A 27,246-nucleotide genomic window follows, 5' to 3' on the forward strand; every position below is an offset into this window, starting at 1 on the left:
TAGTGTTCATGCTCTGGTGGCAGAAAGGGCCAAATTATTTAATGAAGACTTGGATATAGCATAAAATACAGAAGGAGAAAAGACATAAATATACTACCGATTGAATATGGAAAAGAAAGTAATTTTGTTTTAGGTGAGAGAATGGGGATGATGTCTCAGAAATTGACAAATTTCTGAGATTTTTGATAAGTTGATTAAAACCTCTGGCTACCTAGGGAATGTTTACATACGTGGGTGTACATGCATAGAAATTTTTGACAAGAGTAAGTTGGTCATTAGCTCAAAGCTCATTGGCTTTCTTAGATTTTGCAGAAATGAAGTTTATGACTTTGAGCTTGAGTTTTTCCTATAAGGAGGACCTCTGTAATAAGTGAAAAAGGTGATTGAGTAAATAGAGCCAAAGGATCTAATAATTATTTGACAGTGTAAATGTGACCTCTACGTATCTGTTAAATAGCTTACTACTTTCTCTGTTCCTTGTGTGGCCTGTACCAGAATTACTCATAAAATTTTTACTGGGGGTTACAGTTGTTTTTTTTTTTTTTTTTAAGTGTTCTTGAGTAAATTAGAATTGTTTTTCGAGCTAGGTAACTCCTAGGAAGGACGCTTTGAGGATATTCACTGTTCTAGTGAGTTGTTATGCAATGAGCCTTTTCTTCTTTTTATGCTGCATATTGTTGTACAGATTTGCAAGAATTAAGGTTATTTTTGCCTTTTCTAAGCAATCTTAGACTACAGACGATTTCATAACAATGCTTATATTGGAAAGTCCAAATTAGAGATTGTCATCATTCTGTAGATAAGGACAAACCAAAATCTGACTAAATTTAGCATTGTTATAATTGGGTAGCAGAGAGCTGAAGCATTTAAAACATTTTCTTACAGACTCTCAAAAGAGACTCATGATTTGAAGCCCATAGATTTATGAACAAATGATTAGTCTTCATAATCACCTAAATAAAACTTGCAATTTATAAAAGAAAGAAAAAAACTTTAAAAATCAGCTAAAATATGTTTTTCTTGCTAAATCATGTAAAATGACATATTATGGATTAGTAAAGCATATTAAATAATATGGAGTCTAGAGGTTTGTTTTTGGCTTAGCTCAACCACCAGTTTCAGCTAATAAAGTGCATTTTTTCCCTCTAACCTTGGTGATCTATTTGATTGGTGGATGTGCCTTTCTATAAAGGACACCAATACATGTATAAATATGGTACTCACAGGTTGTTCCCCTAGATTCACACCCCCCAAGTCCTATTAAGAAAAGAGCTGTAAAATATTAGAACCGGAAGGGATATCAGACACAACTTAGTCTTGATTCAGCCTCTGTTTTGCAGTGAAAGAAGAGAGGCTGAGAGAAGTTGCAGCTCCTCCAGCTTTCCTCCGTTAGGTGATGAGAAAGCCAGGAAAAGACTAGTCTCTGGTCCCCTGGCCCAGCGCTGCCTTCAGTCTGTGACACTGTTTGTGATCGAGGGGATGGATGTGAGATACAGGTGGTGTTACGCAGTGTCATCAGGGAGACCCGTGTTCTGCCCGTGGATTAGTCACCTTTCCTCTTCAGGCCTCCAAGGCAATAAAAGGCTCAGAGAATAAAACGGGGAACCAGTTTAAAATAGCTTGAGGTTTGGCACTAAGGAGTTTGATGTAAAACTCCCATGAGCTTGGATGGACTGTATTACTGAACCACATGGAGTTTCTGATATTCAACTGTTTTACCTACAAAAGCAGAAATGTCGTCTTTCAAGCCTAATCAGTCATCCTGTTAGACCATGCCTGGAGAAGGAAATGGCAACCCACTCCAGTGTTCTTGCCTGGAGAATCCCAGACACAGAGGAGCCTAGTGGGCTGCCATCTATGGGGTCGCAGAGAGTCGGACACGACTGAGCGACTGAACTGAACTGATTAGACCATGCCAGGTTGGTTTCAGTGGCAGAGAAACTAAATCAGTTAACAGACTGCTTTCTCTGTGACCACCCCAAAGCCTAAAACTAAAACTTAGACTTCTACTCCTGTTAGAGCACATGTATCTCCAGAAGAGGAGAAAAACCAGGAGCACGTTGCTTCCTTGTATAGAGTTCAAAGGGCAGGAAATAAAGGAGAGAGAGGTGAAAGTGGGGAGAAAGGGTGAGAATGAGACCATGAGAATACAGTTGAAACAGCTAAGGTTTTAATCTATTATTATTATTATTTATTTTGATGCTCAAATTAATGCAGAATTGCTAGTGGGAGACCCTTCAAGCTCCCTCTTGCCTTCTTTTGATATGTGACTTCACCATTCTTTGAACACCTCCCTACCTTCTAGGGCAACAGAAAGTTCTTTCCATGCCCCAGCCTTAGACTCAACCTCTTTCTTCTCCAAGGAGCTCTGGTGCTTTTTAGGGGGAAATGGTAGTAATTCGATTCTGGGACAGAGTCACTTCCGTTGTGACAAAAGCAGGGCAGAAAGTTCCCAGTTTTACAACTTGGCCACTGTTTCTCAAACCTCAGTTATCTAGGACATTTATGTAAGGAGATTTCTCCTCAACCCTAAGATTCTATCCTTAAGATAGTTCTTAAACTGATCTAAGACTACATCTTACTTGGTGTCATTTAGATCCATTTGGCTAGATACCAAAGCAAAAGAGAGAAAGGAAATAGAAAGGAAAGTTACTACCCAGGAGCACAGCAGCACTATGGAGAAAAAAATAATGTGGGGATGCAGTTTCATGCTGACATAGCTCTGAGGGTACCGGAATTACAGAGCTTCCCCAGGGGCTCCGTGCTAAAGAATCTGCTTGCCAATGCAGGAGACACAGTTTTGATTCCTGGGTCAGGATGATCCCCTGGAGAAGGAAATAGCAATCCACTCCAGTATTCTTGCCGGGAGAATCCCATGGATAGAGGAGTCTGGCAAGCTACAGTCCATAGGGTCACAAGAGAGTCAGACATGACTGAGTGACCAAACACAACTCAGTAACAACAACCCCCAAACATCTAGAGGATTTCAAGAATATTGGCTTAAATATTAAAATCAAAAGACATCAGAGAACTAGACCACCTCTTCAAGGGAGTTTGACTTGTGGGATGCCAGGTCACTTTGTTCTCTTCTCTAGGGTAGGTTAGAGGAATAGAAGAAATGGTTGTGGGACTTCCTTGTGGTCCAGTGGCTAAGACTCCGTGCTCCCAATGCAGGGTGCCCAGATTCAATGCCTGGTCAGGGAACTAGATCCCACATGCCACAAGTAAGACTCAGTGCAGCCAAAAAAATTTTTTTAAAAAGAAATGTTTATGAATACCCTGGGGTTCTGTGCAGTTCCATTTGTCCCCTCCTTCCTGAGCTCCTCTTCCCTAGCAGCCTTCAGACAGAAGTCTGATCTGATGAGTAGGGGGAACAATAGTTTATAAGCAAAGGCATGGAGGTTATCCACTGTGTCTATTCCAGGGTATTTGGTAAAGAGCCTTGGGTCAGCAATGTGTCAGGAATTTATTAATAATCTTCCTTCAGCTGAAAGAGTTTTAATAAACCAAGCCTTAAAGAGTTATGGCAATCCACTCCAGTACTATTGCCTGGAAAATCCCATGGACAGAGGAGCCTGGTAGGCTAAAGTCCATGGGGTTGCAAAGAGTTGGACATGACTAAGCGATTTCACTTTCATTTTCACTTTTAAACAGTTAAGAACTGGACTCCTAGTTTGGAGCAGTTTTCATCTTTAAGCAAATAAATACCAATTAGACTATATGTCTCAAAAATACTTTGTTGCTTTTATGAAATATAATAATTTGTTATTTACAGACTAGGTAAAATGGAAAAATACAAGGAAAAGATCAACAAAAGTTGGTATTATCCAGAGATAATCATTGTATACATTTGATCATTTGAGACATCTGTATATGCACATATATAAATTGAAATAGAAAATGGATGAATGGTGGAAATTGAGATACAGATAACTTTTTAAACAGAAGTTAATTGTAATCATTATTATTTTAATCAAAACACTGAAGTGGAACAAACTATTACCAATTTTTAGATAAATGAATCTTCATAATAAACATTATTAGTTCTAAAAGATCTAAAGTTAAAAAAATATAAAATATTTTAAAGTTGGGTTAATTATTTTTTTCTTAGCTATGTTTCATCTTTAGGTAGTATCACTAGAATTCAGCTGACAGCTAAAAAATTGAACTCAAATACATTTCTTTTGCCCCTTCCTCCCACTCTCTGAATTTTCTTAGTTAATAATTTTTGGGTTGTTAATGTTTATAATATGCAATTTTGAAGCTACAATTCACATAGTCATTCAACTTTAGGTCTGTATTTAACATCTTCCACTAATCTTTGTGACCCAATTTCTTCAATACTCATTTATTTTTATTGTTGCTTGGTTTTCATAAACAGTTTTTCATGTAGAAGTTGTGAGTTCTATAGTTCTTGGGTTCTTACGTGTTTGAGAATCTCTGCCCATTGTCCTTATACATGAAGAGTAACTTCCCTGGGTATAAAAAAATCAAGACCCACTTTCTATTGCTCAGAATTTGTGTCTGTTTTCTATTTCCAGATCTTAAGATAACCTGATTTTTCCCATGGGTGACTTGGTATTTTTGCCTCAGTGCCAATAAGTCATTCTGTTTAGTCTTGCAATTAAATAATCAAAAGTGCTCCTATACCCAAAGAACTGAAACTCTCTTTGCCTGGAACTCACTTCTTTCTATTATCTATGTGACAGCTTCCTCACTTCCTTCACAACTTTGCTGAAGTATCTTTAAGGTGAAGTTCACCCTGTTGCCCCTACTTTAAATTGCAGGCAATGCTACTCTTCATGGTACTTTTGATCACTCTCACCCTGGTAATTTCTTTTGCATGGAATTTATCAGTTTATATATGAATTTTATTAATATTATTTCTTATACATATATATGTATATTTAAATTTTCTGTCTCCCTCCACTGGGATTTAAGTCCACCCCTGTATTTTAGCACCTGGAATAGTGCCTGGCTCAACAAATATATTTTGAATGAATATTTTTCAGACATTCTTCATTGATTAACATATGCAGTGCAGCTCTTTCCTTGTATTATTAATGATGGATTTGCATACCTTTTAAAAGTTATGTTTTACATTTTTATTTATAATCATAATTTTAATTATAAATCTCAAAATCAGGACCATGTCTTGTTATGTTGATTTCCAACACAGCACATGAAAAATTCATGGAATTTCAATATAATTCCAACTAAAACCGCTACACATATGCATATACACATATATGAATGTATAGCTGTATACTTCTGTCTTTGTCTTTGTGTCTCTTTGTTTCTAGACCACTCTCTTTATCTCTGATTTCACTATGGGGATGTGGAAAGGAATGTGGACCAATAACAAAGAATCTTTACTTCATGCCCACAAAGTCTTACATGACCCAGCTCTTCTTTACCTCTTTAACCTCATACTGCACTCCTCTCTGCCTCTCTCCCTGCCACAACAATCCTGGCGTCCTTGCTCTTCCTTGAGTGAGCCTGTCATTCACCCACGCTACAGCCTTGGCATTGGTTGTTTCTTCTTCCTGGAGCACTCTTAACCCCCATTACCTCTCTGGTGAACTCCCTCATCATCTCTAAATCTTCGCTCAAATGTCAATTCTTCCATGAAAAGGACTTAAATAACTCATTATTTTGGAATAAACAGGAAGAGATTAAATAAAAAATTATGACATTACAGTGAGAATAAACCACCCCAGTGGCAGAGAATTTCTAATGGGACCAAAAGAAGACCAACTCAACAATGATGTAGAGGCAGAAATGTCACAATTTAATCGTAGACTAGGGACATAATGAATGATCCTGAGAATGCCTTCATAGCAACAAATGAGGAGATGCCGGGTCCAGCAGTGATAGAGAATTTGTCAGTCAGATGGGGTTGGAGTCAAAAGAGAAGAAATTGTACCTCGGCAGCAATGTCATAACTAAAGCATGTTTTAGCTTTCTAGTGAAAAAATGTATGGAAAGGATGACATATCTGTTCATTTCTAATTCCCTTGCTGGAATTTGTGGATTAATGTCTTTGCCCTATGGGAAAAACATGGCAGAAACTCTTTTTTTTCCCCTTTCTTTAAATATTTATTTATTTGGCTGTGCTGGGTCTTAGTTGTGGCATGCAGAATCTTTGTTGTATCATGCAGAATCTTAAGTTGCAATACACGGTACATGGAATTAGTTGCTCTGCGGCATATGGGATCTTTGTTCCCCAACCAGGGATCGAACCCACATCCCCTACGTTGCAAGGCAGACTTTTAACCACTAGACCACCAAGGATAGTCCCTCTCTTTTTCAATTGTTACAGTTTTTCCATACAGAGAACTTCCCTGGTGGCTCAGACGGTAAAGCGTCTGTCTACAATGCGGGAGACCCGGGTTTGATCCCTGGGTTGGGAAGATCCCCTGGAGAAGGAAATGGCAATCCACTCCAGTACAATTGCCTGGAAAATCCCATGGACAGAGGAGCCTGGTAGGCTACAGTCCATGGGGTCGCAAAGAGTTGGACACGACTGAGCGACTTCACTTTCACTTTCTTTTCCATACAGAAATGCACTTGAATTTTCCTTTGCAGGCTCAAGACATGTAAGTAATTAGCTATTTCTGAAGTTTGGTAAGTTTCGGTTAGTAAAAAGGCTAACAGATTTACACTTGAGGTTTTAAGTAATATATGTGAACATGTGGTTTTAGAGAATTTAAGTCTGTGAGAAACATTCTCAGATTTGTCAGACACATATATCAGCAGATTACCACTACTCTGAGATCTTATTCTTGAGCAGTTGACATAAGAAACAATGAAGACACTTAGACAGGTTTGAGAGATAATTAAGAAAATAGCTACAAACATAATAAAACTTGTTAATGTTAGAATTAGCAATATGTCCTGAAAAATAGTTTCCTCTTCAAAGTTGTTCTTCAAAGTGTAGAAGACTTAAAAACACTATAAAATGCTAGCAAAGTATTCTTTTAAAAATGACAAGAAGATGACATTTTGACAAAGCAAAACACACCTTGAATGCCAGGGACTACACAATGTCACTAAAGAGTCACAATTCAATGAAGTGTTATTAGATATATTACTTAAACCAGCAAAAGAGGAAAAATATAAAGAAATAATGCTACCATGGAATTATAGTAATAAAAACTCAATATCAAAATATCCAAATCCTAGTATAAGTGTGATTGAAAGAAGAATTTGGACCTGTTGTTTAGAGAGATCAATATGAACTTTTAGGAGAAAAATTACTTTCCTAGAATCTATCAGAGAAGTATGTCAACTTACATATTTATTTTAGTTATACATTATCTAAAAGCTGTGATTATGGTAAATGACTATCTCTTCATGTTATAATTTCTATAATATGAGGAAAATAGACCATATGCTCTGAGAATTTAATCACTATAGGTGTATCTTCATAAATACTGAATGTACATTATCTATGGGAGATGTCATTGATGATTAGAGGTCTGTGGTCGCCACAATTTGTTTATCCTTAAGTTTTCCACATTGAGATTTATTTTGAATGTCTTCTCTAGGCTTTGGAGATAATATGATTAATTCAAATAAAGACATGTTCAGATGACATCCTAATCCAAACATTACTTTCCGTTCCACTTTGACTTTTTTCGTTCTTCAACTTTCATTTCTGTAACCAGCATCTACTTTTCATCATCCTTACAGAAATGTGAGAAAAAAATTACTTGTTCTGCTCTGTGGTCTTGTCCACTTCACATAGTCAGTCGTGCGGTTGGGGTCTGGATGTGACTTCACCACAGCCCCCATACAAGTGCTCTTGTTCTCTGTGAGGAGGGATAAGAGGCCTTGCTCCTGGTACGGATTTTCTCAAAACAATTGCACATTTCACCTTCTGATGTAAAGCATAGCATCTCATCAGATGTTCTGAAATAAAAGACGCTCTATAAAAGAAGAGGTTAAGTATACACAGCCAGTACTTCTGGGAAGTACTTCTACCTGGGAAGTCACAGTGAAGATTACTTATTAAAGGCTTTGAGGTCTACAGTAAAAGAATGCATTTAAAACTGAGTGTTTCCCAACTTGCTTGATTTTACTATACTCTTTTCTGTATAACACCTATTAAAATATTTGTAATTAATAATGCAAGTTCCATAATATTTGCCATAAGGCATACATAATAAAAATCCTATAACATTGCAAAAGTATTATTCCATTTATATGGAGTGAAATTGTGTGTTTGTGTGTGTGTCTGTGAGACATGAGCATATGAGATAAACTGTAAGAAAGCAGAATGACAAACAAGGATGCTGGTGACGTTGGATAGCAAAGTAAAGAGGCCATGATCACAGAGGAAGAGGGGAATAAAGGGAATTTTAAGGTAATAGTAATCTTCTTTTTCTTAAACTGAGTGGGTGGATGTATGGGTATTTATTGTATTTATATATATATGAAATTATATATATATGTATGTAGAGTACATCATGAGAAATGCTGGGCTGGAAGAAGCACAAGCTGGAATCAAGATTGCCGGGAGAAATATCAATAACCTCAGATATGCAGATGACACCACCCTTATGGCAGAAAGTGAAGAGGAACTAAAAAGCCTCTTGATGAAGGTGAAAGAGGAGAGTGAAAAAGTTGGCTTAAAACTCAACATTCAGAAAACGAAGATCATGGCATCTGCTCCCATCACTTCATGGGAAATAGATGGGGAAATAGTGGAAACAGTGTCAGACTTTATTTTTCTGGGCTCCAAAATCACTGCAGATGGTGACCGCAGCCATGAAATTAAAAGACGCTTACTTCTTGGAAGAAAAGTTATGACCAGCCTAGATAGCACATTCAAAAGCAGAGACATTACTTTGCCAAGAAAGGTCCATCTAGTCAAAGCTATGGTTTTTCCTGTGGTCATATATGGATGTGAGAGTTGGACTGTGAAGAAAGCTGAGCACTGAAGAATTGATGCTTTTGAACTGTGGTGTTGGAGAAGACTCTTGAGAGTCCCTTGGACTGCAAGGAGATCCAACCAGTCCATTCTGAAGTCCATTTCTTTGGAAGGAATGATGCTAAAGCTGAAACTCCAGTACTTTGGCCACCTCATGCGAAGAGTTGATTCATTGGAAAAGACTCTGATGCTGGGAGAGATTGGGGGCAGGAGGAGAAGGGGACAACAGAGGATGAGATAGTTGGATGGCATCACTGACTCAATGGACGTGAGTCTCAGCGAATTCTGGGAGTTGGTGATACAGGGAGGCCTGGTGTGCTGTGATTCATGGGGTTGCAAGGAGTCGGACACGACTGAGAGACTGAACTGAACTGATGTATATATCAGAATGAGAAATAGTACATGTTTTCATGGCTATGGATGGCCCCGTAGAGATGGAAAATGATGTTGCAGAAGTAAAGTGAATATTGTCATTAAGGAAGCCCTTAAGTAGACAAAAGTATATGAGCTTCAGTAAGTGGAGGGGCTGAACTTAGGTCAAAACACATCCATTTCATTCATTGTGATAGGAAGGAAGGAGGTACCAAGCCTTCTCTTCCATAAATATCAGATGGAAGTCAGGGGTCAGGGCAAAAATAAGAACTTGGGACATTTCTGATAACGTGCAATTTTTAGCTACTTCTCTCATTTTCCTATCATTCAGGACTTCACACTAGACTCAGGGAATATTTCAAGGCAGTTGAAGTCTGGAGCCGTGATATGTAATATTCTATGTATTTATTTTACCTTTTAGCCTCACCAAGTGGCATATGGGATCTTAGTTCCATGACCAGGGATTGAACCCGTGTCCCCTGCGGTGCCAGTGTTAACTGCTGGACTGCTAGAGAAGTCCCTAAACTACAACATTCTAAATAATTGGTAGTGACTTCCAAGACTTTGTGATAACTATTCCATGGTTACAGTGGTCTGGCATCATGTCTGCCCTCCAGACAGTTGTGCGTGCATGCATGCTGTCATGTCAGTCATGTCTGACTTTGCAATCCTGTGGACTGTAGCCCGCCAGGCTCCTCTGTCCACAGGATTCTCCAGGCAAGAATACTGGAATGGGTAGCCATGCCCTCCTCCCAGGCTTCTTCCTGACACAGGGATCAAACCTGGGTCTCCTGCATTGCAGGCAGATTCTTTACCATCTGAGCCACCTGGGAAGCTGAAGAATACTGGTGTGGATCTTCCCAATCCAGGGATCGAACCCCTGTCTCTTATATCTCCTACATTGGCAGGTGGGTTCTTTACCACTCACCACCTGGGAAGCCCCAGTTGTACATACCATAGCAAAATGACTGTCTTTGATAGAACAGTGACTCCAGATGAAGGTACTGCCTGTCAAGTCCTATTCAGTTCAGTTGTGTTTGGATCCATGTACTCTTTGGGGTTGCCATATGAGCTATTTAGTTACTTAGGCTATTTCTGCTATCATAAAGCAAATTGAGAATTTGACCATTGTCTAGTTATTCTAATGTTTGTGGACAGATAGTACAGATCTTCAGGACTAAAACTGAATTATCTGTCACATGAACTCAGATAGAGTTTTAATTAAAGATTTTAAGCTGCAAAAATGGATTAAACACTTAATAACCCAGGATTTTGGCCAGCTCTTAAAAACATTGAGTAGTGCTGAAATTTTTTCCCCTTCACTTGGTCAACCTCTTGCCATTTTATTCCACCTTTTTCTGTCTTGCTTTAATAGAATATTGAAGATAAAAGTTGAATGTGGAACATGGGCAAATTATGCAAGTTTTAGGTAATGTTTAAATGGCATTATTTTCACCTTGGAAATCCTAGCTTTTATGAAATGGCATATTTATTTACCATTAGGTGTCTTCTCAGTTTTTCTTAGGAAAATATAATTATTTCTGCCCCTTTGTATTTGAGAAAAATGAATTCATGATTCAGTTCTAGAAAAAGCCTCATTATGATGACATGCTACAAAGGTTAAGAAATGGAGTCCTGCATTCAGAGCACTGAATGTCAGGGAAGAGAAAAGGGAAAAAGGAGGGAGGAAGGAGATTATCTCTCTTATACTTTAATACTATTAATGCATTTAGCATAAAAGTATTAGTGTATTAGTATCTGGGCTTCCCTGGTGGCTCAGCAGTAAGGAATCCCCTTGCCAATGCAGGAGACATGGGTTCAAATACCTGGGTTGGGAAGATCTCCTGGAGAAGGAAATGGCAACCCACTCCAGTGTTTTTGACTGGGAAATCTCATGGACAAAGAGGAGCTTGGCAGCCTACAGTCCATGGGGTCGCTAAAGAGTCAGACACAACTGAGCAACTAAACAATGATAGCAACAATTAGTATCACAGAATAACTAAGTATTATGACTCTCATTTCTCCTTAAGTATTGCTGTATTCTGTTTGAGTTTATAGCTGAGTTCCTGTGTTTCACTATTATAAGCAACAGTGGAAGCATCAGTTTAATGATAATGAGAGCTAACATTTATTGTGTGATCTACTCTCCCATATTATATATCCTAAATCTTTTTATGTGTGTATGTCTTCACACACTCCAAAGTGTAACATAGTGCCTGGCAGATAATAAGAATCCAATAAATATTTTTCCAGTTGCCTGTAAACAAGGAATTAAATGAGCCAACAGTGCAGAGCTTTGGAATGACAAAAAGATTCCTACCCTATAATATGATATGAAAGGCTCTGACAGACCATCTTACCAAATATGTGTCTGTGGGTGACATGCTCATAAAATTAGAATTGTTCCTTAACTTTCTGGAGACACATGATCGGATTGTGTTAAAGCAGTTGTTTCCTGCAAAGTTTAATACACCAGCTAGTGAACATCTTAATTCTTAGAATTTACTTATGTGATCAGTTTTAGGCTTTATTGTGAAATGTGATCAGTTTTAGGCTTTATTGTAAAATGGCTCTGCACTGTTGGCTCATTTAATTCCTTGTTTACAGGCAACTGGGAAAATATTTATTGGATTCTTATTATCTGCCAGGCACTGTGTAGCTATTGAAACTGATACATTGGCCCTGTGACCTTCAGTTCAGTTCAGTTGCTCAGTCACATCCGACTCTTTGCAACCCCATGGACTGCAGCACGCCAGGCTTCCCTGTCCATCACCAACTCCTGGAGCTTACTCAAACTCATGTCCACTGAGTCAGTGATGCTATCCAACCATCTAATCCTCTGTCATCCTCTTCTCCTCCTGCTTTCAATCTTTCCCAGCATCAGGGTCTTTTCAAATGAGTTAGTTCTTTGCATCAGGTGGCCAAAGTATTGAAGTTTCAGCTTCAGCATCAGTCCTTCCAATGAATATACAGGACTGATTTCCTTTGGGATGGACTGGTTTGGTCTCCTTGCTGTCCAAGGGACTCTCAAGAGTCTTCTCCAACACCACAGTTCAAAAGCATCAATTCTTTGGTTCTCAGCTTTCTTTATAGTCCAACTCTCACATCCATACATGACTACTGGAAAAACAAAAACTAGATGGACCTTTGTTGGCAAAGTAATGTCTCTGCTTTTTAATATGCTGTCTAGGTTGGTCATAACTTTTGTTCCAAGGAGCGATCATCTTTTGATTTCATGGCTGCAGTCACTATCTTTAGTGATTCTGAGCCCAAAAAAATAAAGTCTGTCACTGTTTAGATTGTTTCCACATCTATTTGCCATGAAATGATAGGAACAGATGCCATGATCTTAGATTTCTGAATGTTGAGTTTTAAGCCACCTCTTTCACTTTCCTCTTTCACTTTCATCAAGAGGCTTTTTAGTTCTTCGCTTTCTGCTATAAGGCTGGTATCATCTGCGTATCTGAGATTATTGATATTTCTCCTGGCAATCTTGATTCCAGCTTGTACTTCATCCAGTCCAGCATTTCTCATGATGTACTCTGCATATAAGTTAAATAAGCAGGGTGACTATGTACAGCCTTCCAGTACTCCTTTCCTGATTTGGAAACAGTCTGTTGTTCCATGTCCAGTTCTAACTGTTGCTTCTTGACCCACATATAGATTTCTCAGGCGGCAGTTCAGGTGGTCTGGTATTCCCATCTCTTGAAGAAGTTTCCACAGTTTGTTGTGATCTACACAGTCAAAGGCTTTGGCATAGTCAATAAAGCAAAAGTAGATGTTTTTCTGGAACCCTCTTGCTTTTTTGATGACCCAGCAAATGTTGGCAATTTGATCTCTGGTTCCTCTGCCTTTTCTAAAACAAGCTTGACCGTCTGGAAGTTCATGGTTCATATGCTGTTGAAGCCTTGCTTGGAAAATTTTGAGCATTACTTTGCTAGTGTGTGAGACGAGTGCACTTGTGTGGTAGTTTGAACATTCTTTGGCCTTGCCCTTCTTTGGGATTGGAATGAAAACTGACCTTTTCCAGTCCTGTGGCCACTGCTGAGTTTTCCAAATTTGCTGGCATATTGAGTGCAGCACTTTCACAGCATCATCTCTCAGGATTTGAAATAGCTCAACTGGAATTCCATCACCTCCACTAGGTTTATTCGTAGTGATGCTTCCTAAGACCCACTTGACTTCACATTCCAGGATGTCTGGCTCTGGGTGAGGGATCACACCATCATGATTATCTAGGTCATGAAGATCTTTTTTGTTCTTCTGTGTATTCTTGCCACCTCTTCTTAATATCTTCTGCTTCTGTTAGGTCCATACCATTTCTGTCCTTTATTGAGCCCATCTTTGCATGAAATGTTCCCTTGGTATCTCTCATTTTCTTAAAGAGATCTCTAGTCTTTCCCATTCTATTGTTTGCCTCTATTTATTTGCATTGATCACTGAGGAAGGCTTTCTTATCTCTCCTTGTTATTCTTTGTGTGACCTTAGGTGATCAATGTAAACTCTCTGGACCTCCATTGCCTCATCTGTAAAATGAGGATAATGAAAGTATATTTGGATGATTTTATCCATGTGCAATGCTTAGAATAGTGCCTGACACATATTATAAGATATGTGTTAGTTGACACAGTCCGTGTGTGCTCAGTCCTGTTCAATCATATGGACTGTAGCCCGCCAAGCTTCTACATTCATGGGATTTTTCCAGGCAAGAATACTGGAGTGGGTTGCCTTTTCCTCCAAGAGGGAATCTTCCCAACCTAAGGATCGAACCCGTGTCTCCTGTGTCTCCTACATTGGCAGGTAGATTCTTTACTATTCAGCCACTTGGGAAGCTCCAGTTAACAGTGTAACATATCCTAAAACAGTGGTTCTCCAACCTTACAAGCATCAGAATCACCTCAGAGACCTTAAATCCCCCATTTTGAGTTTCTGATTCCCTAAATCTGGGGTGAAGGGAGCTGATGTTGCTGGTTCCTGGTCCTTGAGCCACATTTTGAAACCGTTCGGCTTAGAGGAGGGTTTTTCAAACTGTATATTGTGAAGGAATAGATTCATTTGTACTTGTTCCTTTTGTTTATTCTAATCTGTGGTAAACAAATTCTTGGTAAAATACAATAAATATAAATCTCTAGGAAAGTGAAATTAAAAAAAAAAGATATTTCAGTTCCCCAGTTGATTTTGTTTTCAGATAAATGTGAACTTTTTTTCATACCTACTTTCAAAAAGGGAGAAATTTCATAGTGAATTAAGTGAATATGTGTACATTAATGTTTCATGTTAGGCTAGTGCCTTCTGGTATTTTAGCAGTCCTTTCTTTTACCCTATTTTAAATGGAGACTGGGGCTTCCCTGGTAGCTTAGACGGTAAAGAATCCGCCTGCAATGCCGGAAACCCAGGTTCAATTCCTGGGTCGGGAAGATCCCTGGGAGAAGGGAATGGCAACCCACTCCAGTATTCTTCCCTTGAAAATTCCATGGATAGAGGAGCCTGTAGGGCTACAGTCCATGGGGTCACAAAGAGTCTGACATGACTGAGTGACACATATGTTTGCTTTCTGCATAGGGGTTAATTTATTTTTCCATAATTTCTTTCCAACATCATTTGAAAATTAGCAAAGTTCTTATTAAAAGACCGTTTACCTCCTTGATTGTAAACACTGGGCTCTTACTCCCTCAACACCCACCATCTGTTGGACTTGCACAGTGGATCCCAACTAGGAAAGTGCCTGTTTTCTCATTTTGCACAGTCTCACCCGATCCATTTTACTCATACAGGATAAGTTACTGCTTGGCTTTCAGTACAGTGTTTGATTTTGCTGAAAGTTTTGACAAAAAGGAAAAACAGACTTCTTCTGACACCTACTTAAAACTCCAGTTCAAAAGAATAAAACTGTATTTAAATTAATTAAAATAAGGAAGCTTCCCATATGCCACATGAATTCTCAATGTAAAATAAACTAAACTAAAAATAAAAATTTAAAGAGGTAGTACATAATTGTGAATATGTGAAAACTCAAAAGGTAGGTATAAGAAAACATGGTGCTATTAGGATTAGACAGGTGCCAGAGTCAGGTCTAGCTGCAAGTACGCAAGGAACATGTGTAAGAGTAGAGCCTTTAGAAAGCTCTAATTCCTTTCTCCCATAAGGAGAAGTATGGAAGTGAGTCATTCAAAGCTAAATAGCATTTCACAATTACAGGGATCCTGGATGATTTATTCCCTCTATTCCTTCCAACCATTACATCTTTTCCAAGGAAGCAGGCAAGAAGAATGGGAACAGACAGAGGAGGGAATACTATACCTCTCTTCCATTTAATGTAGTTCATCAGAATTTAATGACATGGTGTTGACTTTAAAAAAAATGTCTGTGAGAGTTGTGGGTCAGATTTTATTTGGGGCAAAATGAGGTTGATAGCCCAGGAGACAGCACCTCAGATAGCTCTGAGAAACTGTTGCAAAGAATAGAGGGAGAAGGTCAGTATATGTGTGATTTCCGTGAAGGGGAGTACATGCAATCAAGCACATATTTTTGCAGAAGGTTTCTGCTGGTCACAAGAACAGTTGTCACTATGAAGGGTTTTAGTGCTTTTCTAGATATGAGGAGATACAAGAATTGGGCTCATAAAATCGGCTCCTGAAAATGTCTAACTATCTAAAGACCTGTTCTGCCAGTTTTTGCCTGAGCACAGAGTGCCTCACTTCTGCTCTCCACCCTGAACTTCTTTTAGGTTCTATTCATGTACAGAAGCACATGACTGATTCCTTGTGGAGGTAGATGGCAAGTGCCAATTTGTAGCTGACAGTGGTCACCCTTAGCTTCAAAGAAGTCTGGGATATAGTCTTCCATCTAAGCAGTCATGTGCTCAACTGAAGAACTAGGAGAAGGAAATCTGCCCATTGTGAGATCTTATCTCTGCCATGCATGTGTTTTTTATCTTCTTTTAGTTGCTGATTCATATTTTCTGCATTTTAATGCATATATATATATATTATCTTTATAAAAATAAGTGAAAGCACTTTCATCTCTGACTCTGCCTAACCATGACTTTTGGAGAGAGAACTAAGGTTGCTGAGGTACCGATTATGTAACTCACGATGCGGACTTCACCTGGTGAAAAACTGCCTGTCACTATTAATTGTAATCTTTATATAGCTCTTCTTCTTGTTTCTTTCACTTGCCTGGAAAGAAAGTAATTATGTAAGAGATGTGATTCAGATAGGGAAAAAAGTCCTTATTTAATCCATGAGGCTATTAGATAACTAAAAGAGGGATTTGGGCTTCCCTGGTGGCTCAGGGGTAAAGAATCCACATGCCAAGGCAGGAGATTCAATCCCGAAGTTGGGGAAATCCCCTAGAGAAGGAAATGGTAACCCACTCCAGTGTTCTTGCCTGGGAAGTCCCATGGACAAAGGAGCCTGGCTCTACTGTCCATGGGATCACAAAAGAGTTGGATACAACTTAGTGAACTAAACAACAAACAGGGACTCACCTAAGATGGATTTTCTAATAAGACTTTTCTGTTGATAGCTCAATTCCTTTTAGGGTGCACTCATTTCAATGGCTCAGAAACCTTTGGAAGTTATTTTAAGCTATAGTGTAGGCACAGTAAGTATAGTGTGCTAAATCTGGGAGGGAAAAAACTGTAGTTTTACTCTAAGCTTTGTTCCCTTTGCTATGAGTTGTTTTTTTGGGGGGGAGGGGGAAGATAATGTTGCCACAAATCGCTAATTTCTATGTATAACAAAGTGCTTAAAATTTCTTTGAAGTCAGAGGAGAAAAGAAGACAGGAACTTTTATTGGCCTGATATCCTAGCTATGATGAAACAAAGAAAATTTTCTCTTCCAAGTGATTTTTTTCAAAATGGTATGAATACCTACTGAAATTTGTGCCTGTCTTGGGATTAGAGTTATCTCAAACTGGGAGAGTTGCTCAAGAAGTTTGTTTAAGGAAGCTTCTCATTTTAAACTGGAAATTTTATCTGGATTAGGGGTAGGACTGACTTTTAGCAACTGGTGGTTATAGTATACATTGAGCCTTAGCCTGTATTTCTGTTCACATTCCACACTTCTAATTTTTCTTCAGTCACTAAGTAGTTGGCAGTGATAAGGTTCCATACTGTGTAGGGTGATGGTAGGAATTTCAAAAATATGAAGAGGACATATTTTGAGAAGCTATTTGCAGACAATTCATAGATACTGTGGAACACTGATGAGGTCTTGCATTTTTAACAGTTATAGGCTGCAATGCTACTTCGAATAATGACCCATCCCTGGTAACTCCCTACTTCTCACCTCTACCTGCCCTCTCTTCTCTTCACCTGTTTAAGTTTTCATTATCCTTCCGCCTGTCCTCAACTTAGACTTCAGTTCCCAGGGGGAGACTTCTTTGAACTGCTTTCTTCAGTTACCTTCTCTTTCTTCACCTCCCCCGACCTGAATTCTGTATGCAATCAAGCAGCATTTAAAAATAGTGGAGAGAGGCGTCTTCAGTACATGCTGTTGAGACAAGGACTTCTATGTGGAGAAAATGAGATCAGATCCTTACCTCACATCACAGACACACACACACACGCACACACACATATACAATATCCAGGTAAATTGGAGATAAAAATATGAAAAATTTTAAAATTAGGCTGGTAAGAGAAAATATAGAAGACTATCTTTGTGACCTTGAAAAGATTTCTTGACTAATACACAAAAAGGAAAACCATTAAAGCAGACCTTTTTATCATCAAAATTCAGAACTTCTGTGTGAAGAAATACATAGAGACAAGATAAAGTAAATACAAAGAAAATTTATAGATGAGGAAACCCAGTTGGGCAATATACATGTAAAGCGATGTCTAACCTCAAGGACAATTCAGGAAATGCAAATACAGGTGGAGATACCATGTCACATCCATCCGCTGTGGGGATATGTGGAAACCAAACTGAACTTCTCACTTGCTGTATTTGTATACACAGCCACTTTAGAATGCATTTATACAAATTTTTAAAATATACACATTTTTGCATCTGTACATGTAAATTATATATGATGTGCATGCGTGCATGCTAAGTTGCTTCAGTCGTGTCCAATTCTTTGCAACCGCATGGACTGTAGCGGGGCAAGAATACTGGAGTGGGTTGCCGTGCCCTGCACCAGGGGATCTTCCCGATCAGGGATCAAACCTGAGTCTCTTATGTCTCCTGTATTGGCAGGTTCTTTACCACTAGGGCCACCTGGGAAGCCCGTATATGAGGTACAAGCCCCAAATACCCTTTCTAAATATATACTTTAGAGAAAGATACTTGCTTATAAGTAGACTTGCTTAAGGATGTGTCTAGTGAAAAATCGGTCAGGGGGTACACTATAATGGTCACCAATTTGGAAAATAAAATAGATACATGTTCATTTTAGAAACTTTGGAAACCAAAGAAAAGCAAGGAGAATTGAGCTTCGTGGTGTGTTTTCAATGTGGATATGTATGTTGGGGCTTCCCAAGTGGCATTAGTGGTAAACAGCCTGCCTGCCAATTTGGGAGATGTAAGAGATGCAGGTTCAATCCCTGGGTCGGGAAGATCCCTGGAGGAGGGCATGGCAACCCACTCCAGTATTCTTGCCTGGAGCATCCCATGGACAGAGGAGCCTGGTGGGCTACAGTCTATGGGGTTGCCAAAAGTTTGGCACAACTGAAGTGACTTAGCACTCACACATGGATGTATGATATATGCCGTGTGTTGTGTGTGTGTGAAAAATGATCATGACAACCATTTGTATTTTATTTCTCTATATACCCTTGTGTGTGCCTTAGTCCACTCAGTCGTGTCTGATTCTTTGTGACCCCTGGACTTATTTTCCATGATAAGAATACTGGAGTGGGTTGCTGTTTCCTTCTCCAGGGGATCTTCCCGACCCAGGGATTGAACCCAGGTCTCCTGCATTGCAGGCAGACTCTTGACTGACTGAGCCACAGGGAAGACCTCATATACTCTTATAACAGAGACTTTATCATTCACCAAATATCCATGTGTTTCTTCACACTTCCCATTCTCCTTTGCAGTAAGTGTGGGAGTCACATGAGTGGACTGGACAATGAAATTGTAAAAAGTCACAGTGATTTGTAAAATTGATTGAGCCAGTGTGTCTCCTTTGTCTTTCTCTTTCTCTGCTGTGATACTTTGAGGACATGTTTTCCCCATGGGGTGGCTGCAGGACAGAGGAGGACTGCCTGAGACAAACTGGACTTTGTAAGAGTGAGAATAGATTTTTTTAAGTAACTGGAGTTTCTGAATTCATTTCCTTCTGTAGCTTAGCCTTGTTGAACATTGACTAATATCTCTCTCTGAATAAATATACATTTCACGGCCCCGCCTGGCACTTGGTGATGACCTAAAAGAGCAGGATGGGTGGTGGGATGGGATGGAGGCACAAGAGGGAGGGTACATGCACATATATATAGTGATGACAGATGTGTGATCTTGTATGGCAGAAACCAGCACAACATTTTAAAGCAATTATCCTCCAATTAAAAATAATAATCATAAAACTTTTTTAAAGGAAAAAATGTTTCAAAAATTGAGATAAATTGTCATTTATCACTCACTATAACCCACCTTCCCTGGTGGCTCAGATGGTAAAGAATCCGCCTGCAATGAGGTAGACCTGGGTTTGATCCCTGGGTCAGGAAGATCCCCTGGAGGAGGAAATGGCAACCCACTCCAGTATTCTTGTCTGGGAAACTCTATGGACAGAAGAGCCTGGCAGTCCATGGGGTCACAAAGAGTCAGACACAACTGAAGCAACTAAACACAGCTCACATAACCCACCTAGATTCTCCCTACATTCCTAAAAGTACTCAGGTTTATTCTGTAAATTTTAAATGTAATTCGAATGCTTTTATTATAAAAGTGTTTTTTTTTTCAAAAACTTAGGAATCAAAGTATAAAGATAATAAAAGTTACCCATAATTCTACAATAAGAATAGGATGTTGATAGTTTCATTATTATCATGTCTTCCTGAATATATCTTTATTCTTTCTATGACTGAAAAAATTTCTATTTGACAACTAGATTTCCGTTATGTGAAGGGACCAAAATGCGTTTGACAGATCCCTATACTTTAGACATGTGTGTGGTTTCCTATATTTATCATCACAATTAGTGCTATGAAAAGCATCATTGAATCAAAACATTTGATGTATGGCAAAACCAATACAATATTGTAATTAGCCTCCAATTAAAATAAATAAATTTAAATTAAAAAAAAAGAAGAGAGGGTGGTGAATTTCTTGCATAAAATACTGTCCCTTGCTTACAGACTTTCCTCCACCACCTCTAGCTTCTTCAGTGGCCCTGTTTATTCTGTCACAAGTGGTTTAGGACATATAACTATTAAAATGCATTGCTTATTGTCTCCCAAGAGTGTGTTATAAGTAACAAAAGAGTTACTCTTTCTAGCCCACTCCTTTTTTATCCTTTGGTCTCAGATTAAATACTACCTTGAAAAGAAAAATGGTTTCATATTTGGACTCTTTTTTTTTTTTTTGAGTTTGTTTTTTTTTAATTTTATTTTTAAACTTTACAATATTGTATTGGTTTTGCCATATATCAAAATGAATCCACCACAGGTATACATGTGTTCCCCATTCTGAACCCTCCTTCCTCCTCCCTCCCCATACCATCCCTCTGGGTCGTCCCAGTGCACCAGCCCCAAGCATCCTGTATCCTGCATCGAACCTGGACTGGTGACTCGTTTCATATATGATATTATACATATTTCAATGCCATTCTCCCAAATCATCCCACCCTCTCCCTCTCCCACAGAGTCCAAAAGACTGTTCTATACATCAGTCTCTTTTGCTGTCTCGTATACAGGGTTATTGTTACCATCTTTCTAAATTCCATATATATGCGTTAATATACTGAATTGGAGTTTTTCTTTCTGGCTTACTTCACTCTGTATAATAGGCTCCAGTTTCATCCACCTCATTAGAACTGATTCAAATGTATTCTTTTTAATGGCTGAGTAATAGTCCATTGTGTATATGTACCACAGCTTTCTTATCCATTCATCTGCTGATGGACCTCTAGGTTGCTTCCATGTCCTGGCTATTATAAACAGTGCTGCGATGAACACTGGGGGACTCTTTAAGTTCTTTCTCAGTGCTCAAATCCAGGGATCCAGAATCTCCAGGATCTAATTAATACCTGATGATCTGAAGTGGAGCTGATATAATAATAATAATAGAAATAAAGTTCACAGTAAGTGTAGTGTGCTTGAATAATCTGGAAAGCCATCCTCCACCCCCTGGTTCACGGAGAAATTGTCTTCCGCAATACTGGTCCCTGGTGCCAAAAAGACTGGGGACTGCTGCCCTAACCCAGAACACTACAGACTTTTGGACTGGGCTTTATCTGATAGCTCAGTTGGTAAAGAATCTGCCTGCAGTGCAGGAGACCCCAGTCCAATTCCTGGGTCAGGAAGATCCACTGGAGAAGGGATAGGCTACCCACTCCAGTATTCTTGAGCTTCCTTCATGGCTCAGCTGGTAAAGAAGCTGCCTGCAATGTGGGAGACCTGGATTTGATCCCTGGGATGGGAAGATCCCCTGGAGAAGGGAAAGGCTACTCACTCCAATATTCTGGTCTAGAGAATTTCATGGACTGTATATGTATATAGTCCATGGGGTCGCAAAGAGTCAGACATGACTGAGCGACTTTCATTTTCACTTTATCTGCATATGGCCGAGGGTCTTTGAACTTTTAGTACAAAGAAGAGATAAAGGCAACAGACTGAGACATTTCACATGAAAGGATGAAAATGAAATTCATCATAATGTACTTCTCTTAATGACCTTATAACATGATAAATGACCTATCCAATCAATTAAAATATTAGCTTTTTCTGTTTTGATACTAAATATTCATTACCTAATATAGTAAATTTGTCTTTAGAAGATTTGTGTTTCTTAATTTCTCTTTGTTTTTTAAAAAATATTTGAAAGTGATTTTTTAGATTTGAGTAAAAATTAGCATTTACCAAGAGTGAAATTACAATAACTACAAAAATCATCACATACAGAATTGTAACTGAAGAGAAAACCGTATTCCTAGTATATTTTTGAAAAAACTTACTGATTTACAACCCTTTTACAAAGAGAGAAGTTTGGGGTGTGTTCATTGTTGAATCAGAGGTGCCTTTGTTGAGGCCTCACTGAAGAGCTGGACTTTGAGAGGTCCCCTAGTGTGGGGCCTACTTGAATACAATGGCAGGTCTCTGCCTATGTCCCCTGGGGTCTGACTTCAGCATTACTCACTCAATTCCTCTTCCTTTTCTATAAGCCAGTGCCTTTCTATTCAAGTTTTTCTTCTTGCTCAGATAAGCCCCTTGCTGCTGTTTGTAAATGTCACTCCTACAAGAAGATTGTCTTAAGGTGTTTTCTGAAAGAATTGTTCTTTTGTTTTTTTTAAAGAGTTTACTGACTGAATGCACTCCGAAGGGTAGTTTGGGTAGGGGGCTATTGTTTTTTAACCTCTCAGGAGGCCATTTGAAGACAGAGCAGGTCTCAGGAAACTGACTAGACTTGTTGGATGGATAAACCTGGAGCGGAAGAACTGCTCCTCCACTGACAGAGGCTCCTGCGCTGTCTAATGCAGGCAGCTGGCTTTAAGAAACCTTTCTGTCACAGACTTTTCAGCATCTGAATTGGGAAATTATTTAAGCAGCGATAACCATTTAGGCTAGTGAAGTAATCGTCTGTAATCTAACCAATAATTTGAATCTCAAGGCTGTGAAAACATATTTTTGTGACAGTTTGGGCAGCTTGAGATTGTTTAGTCAGAGTTAATGATATAGATGACTTTTGACTGCTTTCTTCATTTACAAAAAAGTATATGGAATGATTTTGTAGTTACTTGTTTATTTTATATTCAAAGGAATGCCCTTTGAATAAGTGTTGCATGGTGAAATAAAATTGGAAAGTGTTGCGTGCTGAATGTCACTGCCTTCCTAGTGACTTTAAATGCATATTGGTATTTAAAGGCTTAAGTCCGCATTTACAGATGCATTTGATCACAGAGTAAGGTATGAAGAATAAAAACAAAAGTTTTTATTAACATAAACATAGCAAAAACTATTAACAGTCAGTAGGACCATGTTTCTGAAATACGAGGTGATATTATCAGAGAAGTATTTCAGTATTAGTTTGTAGACAGATTAGAAATATTAGTCAAACTGTTGGGATTCAACCTAGTGCCAGTATTGCCAATTCCATTAAGTATCTCTTTAGGTGGAATCTAGATGTGAGTAATTAAAAAAAATAACATTTATTTGACTGCCCTCTTAGTTGCAGCCTGCAGGATCTTTAGTTGTGGCATAAGGTTGGGCCTGAGCAGCAGCATTTTAAAAACTCTCCAGATGATTCAACCGTGCACCAGAGGTTGAGAATCTGCGAAATGAGAATTTACGTGTCATGTATTGACAGTAAAACTACAGATGTTTACGCAATATTGGCACCAGCTTGAAGCCCAGCGATCTGACTAGTATTTGTAAACCTGGACTCTCTGTGTCGAGATTTTAGGTTGCAGTTTAGCAGAAGAAGTATTTTATTACATGTGACTAATAACCCTCCCACGATCTGTCACCTGGGCAGCGAACCATTTTTGAATTTAGGGTTGCGTGGGAGGTAAATAGGGTCGCCTTGCTTTAGTACAGTCAGTAGTTATAAGATGTTGGAATGTCACCAGGCACCGGATTGCAGAACTGTCAAATTTGTGTCAAAAGGCATTACCTCCTGGCATGCAGACTGGAGAGCAGCCAAACATTTGCTCCAGAGCTTTAGGGACCCCGGAAGCCTTCAGGGTCTGGGGATGACCTTCCTCTTGGGGCCTAAGGAAGCCCTCAGGGGTGGCTGAGATATTTCAGATTTGGAGGAACACAGAGTTGAACTCTCAGGAATTTGGGTAAGTGGGAAGTGCAGAAGCATCTGAATTCTATGGAATTATTTTCATTGTAGCCTGAAAATGGACTCAGCAGCAAGCTGATAAAACTGACTAGGTTTCATTTCTTTTCCTTCATCTTTTCCTGAAAGTTTTTTGATGTTATTAAAATTGTGGAAGACTTTTATTTTACAAATGAGAACTTGCAATTCAAGAGTCTGAAAGAGGTTCATTTATGATTCAGTGAAAGGACTGTTTCACTTCAGTTCATTTGCTCAGTCGTGTCTGACTCTTTGTTGCTAAGTCACTTCAGTCGTGTCCGACTCTGTGCGACCCCATAGACGGCAGCCCACCAGGCTCCCCCGTCCCTGGGATTCTCCAGGCAAGAACACTGGAGTGGGTTGCCGTTTCCTTCTCCAATGCATGAAAGTGAAAAGTGAAAGTAAAGTCACTCAGTTGTGTCCGACTCTTCGAGACCCCATGGACTGCAGCCTACCAGGCTCCTCTGTCCATTGGAGTCTCCAGGCAAGAGGACTGGAGTGGGGTGCCATTGCCTTTGCGACCCCATGAATCACAGCACGCCAGGCCTCCCTGTCCATCACCAACTCCCGGAGTTCACTCAGACTCACGTCCATCGAGTCAGTGATGCCATCCAGCCATCTCATCCTCTGTCGTCCCCTTCTCCTCCTGCCCCCAATCCCTCCCAGCATCAGAGTCTTTTCCAATGAGTCAACTCTTTGCATGAGGTGGCCAAAGTACTGGAGTTTCAGCTTTAGCATCATTCCTTCCAAAGAACACCCAGGGCTGATCTCCTTCAGAATGGACTGGTTGGATCTCCTTGCAGTCCAAGGGACTCTCAAGAGTCTTCTCCAACACCACAGTTCAAAAGCATCAATTCTTTGGTGCTCAGCTTTCTTCACAGTCCAACTCTCACATCCATACATGACCACAGGAAAAACCATAGCCTTGACTAGATGGACCTTTGTTGACAAAGTAATGTCTCTGCTTTTCAATATGCTATCTAGGTTGGTCATAACCTGCCATGAAATGCAGTGGGATCTGCCCTTCTGCACCCAGAAACTCCAGTCCATCTTGCACAGTCTCCTTTAATGAATGCTTTGCCCCACCCTTTAGAGGGTGATCTATCAGGACTTCCCTGGTGGTCCAGTGGTTGAGACTTCGCCTTCCCATACAGAGGTATGGGTTTGATCCCTGCTCCGGGAGCTAAGATCTCACATGCCTCATGGCCAAAGCAAGATATAAAACAGAAGCAATACTGAAACAAATTCAATAAAGATTTTTGTAAAATTGTCCACCTTTTAAAAAAAAGGTTGAATGTCAAACCTCAGCCATTCAAGAGCCTGGGATGTTGCCACCTGTTCTCTGAAGGTCACATGTTGTTTGTTTCTTCCTCTTGTGTATTTCCTTTGGTGTGAATTAGTTCTTTCTCTGCCTTTGAAGATGTGGCAATTAACAAGAGACTGGACCCTGTTCTCAAGGAGCTTATTATCTAGTTCAGGAGGCAGGAAATAAGATTGACTAATAAATAAATGAGGATTTGGGGGAATGATCGGTGCTGTGGAGAGTATGAAATAGAGAACATGAGACGATCACTCTGGGAGGTGGCATGTGAGGTGAGACTCAGATGAAGAGAAGGGATCCTTTTAGTGAACAGCCACAGCACCCCAGGGAATAAGAGGACCTGGAGCAGGAACAGGCTTTGACATGTTTGAGGATCAAAAAGAAGCCCAGAGTGGCCTGAACACAGGAAGTAGGGGCAGAGCTCAGGAGATGAGCTCAGGAGGCAGCAGGGGCTGAGTTATGCAGGGCCTTGCTGGCAGGAGACTGAGCTGTTTCCTAGTTCAGTGGGAAGCCTTCAAATCCAGTAGGCTGGTTGCCTGCACTTGATTTGATTTGAGCCTCCAATTACCCAAAATTTTTTTAAAGCAGAATGAATCCATTTTTTCTGAGATTAGACATCTGAATTTTCTTTTAGCTCCATATTAATCTCAGAAGGATTAGTACTATTTTCTCAAAGGAAGATGTGCGAGAGACATGTGGCTGGATTCTTGCCCTTTACCTGGGGGAATGATTGAGCTTGTGGTCTGCAGGAATCATTACTTTAATTGCATCTGATTTACTGGATATTTCTTTGAAAACCTGTATTTGATAAAATTGTGTTCCCTATGTACTGCAAATAAATATGGAAGGAAATACTGGTGTGGGACCTTCTTCAGGTTTTCGATGCTATTTGCTCTTAATTTGATGATCTGCTTTGACTTTTTCAAAACACCTGGGTATCATCCCATGCCTTTTGGCAAAAACAAACAAACAAACAAAAAAAAAAAAAAAACGAGGAAGTGAAAGCATAGATTAGATTCCTATCTCTTTTACTGAAAATCAGACAGGACCATTATAAAGTTACTGTAGAATGCACACATAATAACCTTTACACAATTATTTATATGAGATGATCAGTCTTAACTAAGTGATCAGATACTTATTTATTCGGTTTTAAAGCATAAATGCTGGTGGATTTTTTTTCTGGATGTTTCCTTTGTCAACACACAGAACTGGTTAGGCTCACATTGAAGCAGATGCATGCCTTTAAATCTTGAAGCAGTATAAACTGTGTGAAGTGACTGATAAATGAACAGACCTTACAACTGCAAAGTTATTGCACATGGCAGCTTATTGGCATATAAATTAAACTGCTGCAAGGTAGGAGAATGGAAGAAAAAACGAGGTTGCTGTGTGAGATCAAATTAATTCTGGAATCATTTGGACATTTTATTCCTCTGAAAACAGTTTGCTTGGAGATCTCCAGCTGTGTCTGGCATCAGTTCACATTCACATTGAAGGAAAACGTGCTTTAAGACTTGACATTATCCAGCACACAGGGGTTTCAGTCTGTCATGCACAGAGATAGATGGATGCTTTACGGAAATCACTTCTGGTAACAAGCAGCAAGGCTGAAAGGGGCAGAGGGAAGAGCGGGAACCCAGACTTGCCCTAG

General features: G+C 39.4%; 1 protein-coding gene across 1 annotated transcript in view; it reads left to right on the forward strand.

The window, feature by feature from the left end:
- The window catches only part of GPR158 (G protein-coupled receptor 158), a 300,295-nt gene that overhangs the window by 214,641 nt on the left and 58,408 nt on the right, over positions 1 to 27,246 (forward strand). The window lies entirely within an intron of this gene.

The sequence above is a fragment of the Bos javanicus genome, chromosome 13 (genome assembly GCF_032452875.1).
Source record: "Bos javanicus breed banteng chromosome 13, ARS-OSU_banteng_1.0, whole genome shotgun sequence".
NCBI lineage: Eukaryota > Metazoa > Chordata > Mammalia > Artiodactyla > Bovidae > Bos > Bos javanicus.